This window comes from Myotis brandtii, unplaced genomic scaffold (genome assembly GCF_000412655.1).
Source record: "Myotis brandtii unplaced genomic scaffold, ASM41265v1 scaffold744, whole genome shotgun sequence".
Taxonomy (NCBI): Eukaryota; Metazoa; Chordata; class Mammalia; order Chiroptera; family Vespertilionidae; genus Myotis; species Myotis brandtii.
This window is the reverse complement of record NW_005370965.1, coordinates 1,557,017-1,559,668: the sequence shown is the minus strand read 5'-3', so window position 1 is coordinate 1,559,668 and position 2,652 is coordinate 1,557,017.

The window sequence follows — 2,652 nt, the reverse complement described above, 5'->3', positions numbered from 1 at the left end:
CCTGGCCTGCACCCTCTCACAGTCCGGGAGCCCTTGGGGGATGTCGGACTGACAACTTAGGCCTGCTCCAAGCCTGCTCCCCGCAGCCAGACATCCTTAGCGAATCCTTAGCGCATCGATGAGCCGGGTTGTGGTTAAGCTGAGCTCCCCCTGTGGGAGCGCACTGACCACCAGGTACAGCTCCTGTATTGAGTGTCTGCCCCCTGGTGGTCAGTTCCCGTCATAGCCACAGATGTTCCTGGTTGTTCAGTCATTAGCGTCAATTTGCATATTACCCTTATTATATAGGATGAACACAGACACTTTAGGGAGTACAATGCACTTTTTGCATATAATTCTAATACAGAACTGGAATCTTGGAATGAATTTCACACCTTCCAGCTGAACCTAGAGTTCAAGCTTGCGTCCAGGTCCCAACTCCCGGCGATGTCGGGGTGAGCGCGAGCCTAGGTGTTTTAAACAGCTGCCCGGGGGACTCGGGCGCCCCCCCCCCTCCCCGCGGGGAACTCCCCGGCCCGGCTGGGATGTACTGACCCTGCACTGCAATCGGTGACTTATTAGGAATCTCCTCCCACCGGTGCCGCCGAATCGACAAGAACGCCGGGAATTCCTGTCCAGCCTGGGGGCTTGAAACCGCTGGGCAGAAAAGTTGCTGGAGGGTGCGGGCGCCCGAGGACGGGCAGCCCAGCCCGCGACCCCGCGACCATCGCCGAACCCTTGGGCTTAGTAGGGGCCATCGCGCTCTGCTGTCTGGGGTGGGGTTGCAGCGCGGGCGGGAATCCACCTGATCTCAGGGGTCTGGGCAGGAGTGCGCGTCGCGGCACCTCGGGGTCCGCACCCCGAAACGCGACGTAGCCAACGGAACCTACCTGCAGGCCCTCGCTGCTTGGCCGTGGGGGGAGCGGGGCGGACCGCAGACCCCTCGGAACTGCCTCTCGTAGCGGTGGGGCCTGGGCACGGCCCCGGGGAAGTCCTGAGCGCCGGGCAGGGCGGGAGGAAGGGAGGAGTCCCTGGTGCTGGGCAATCCCAGGAGAGGGCGTGGAGCGCCCCCAACTGACCACATAGGGCAACGTGACAGTAGGACGATTTGAGCTGGTTACGTGAAATCTATGGCTTGTACCCCGAGTCATCCGCGTTAACTAAGGGCGTGTGTGCCTCAGAAATGCGGGGAAACTGCCAAACCATTTCGCGGGAATTCCTCGGGGTGGGATTCCAGGGGTTTTATCCTTTCCTTTGGGCTCATCTGTATAAGGAAAGCTTTCTAAGATAGCAGGTATCACTGAGCTGAAGGGTAAAGTTTAGGAGATGGAAGTGTACCAAGATCCGGACAGACACGGTGGCTTTGGAGGCTGTGAGGTAACTTTGACCTTAGGGAGCGGGGCGGGGGGCTCATTTAGGGGAAAGAGGAATGACCCTCTTTTTTACCCACCGAGGAGCTGAGTGCCGCCCTTCTGATTGACAGAATCATTGTGGCCAGCCCAGCCTCCTGGGCCTTCTGACGTCAGAATGAAGGCCTTAGATATCTGGAAATAGTTGCTGTCTTAATTGTTTAGTATCTGAGCTCTCGCTGACAAATGATATAGCCCATGTTTTAATAAAAGCTAATACATAGCCAACATTGGTTAGGATATGTTTGGTTGCAAGTGACATAAAATTCAGCTCAAACTTTTTGAAACTTTAAAGGGGATTTGCCAGCTGGCATGAGTGAAAGGCCTTCAGGGTTGGTCTGATCTAGCTGCTCATCCAGGACAGAGATGTAGAACAGACGCAGACTTGCTGGAGCCGCCTGGTTGTAAGTGATGGGTTGAGGTCGGAGCTCAGGCAGCCAGGCTGCACATTAACCACCACTCGGAACCATGCACGTGGTCTGGAAGGTTGGAGGCAGGTCTAGAAATAGCTGACCGTCCCCCACCATAGCTGCCTGCAGTTACTAGTAGCTAAAACCAGCTGCTTGCTGAAAGGCCAGACTCAGATCAAATCAGCCCAGCTCATCCAGACCTAGTCAAACATTTCTTGCTAGATATGTTTTATGTAATTTGAGGCTGTGTTGTTTGGGACTTTAAAAAGAGAGTAACTGCCCTGGCCGATTTGGCTCAGTGGATGGAGCGTCAGCCTGCGGACTCAAGGGCCCCGGGTTCGATTCCGGTCAAGGGCATGTACCTTGGTTGCGGGCACATCCCCAGCAGGGAGTGTGCAGGAGGCAGCTGATCGATGTTTCTCTCTCATCAATGTTTCTAACTCTCTATCCCTCTCCCTTCCTCTCTGTAAAAAATCAATAAAATATATTTTAAAAAAAAAAATAAAAAGAGAGTAACTGAGCCCTGGGCAGCGAAAGGTCTCAGGCCAGGCTGAGGGACTCCCCACCCCCGACCCCCCGTTAGTGTAGGAATGTCGTGCACCGGGTCTAGTATTAAATAAATAAATGGAAAGAGAACCCATCTTCCTATTCTTTGAAGGCATTATCAAAGAATCACTTTCTTAAAGTCTCTGGAGACCATTTGGGCAGTAAATTCTTTCAGACTCCCAAGAAACAACCCATTCCAGTGTATGTAAACCGTTTCTGACACAAAATACTCATTTTATGAAGTTAGTATAACCCAGGTCCCAAACCCAGCAAACAGAGCCCAGTGAATTCCCCTGACTCCTCCAAAC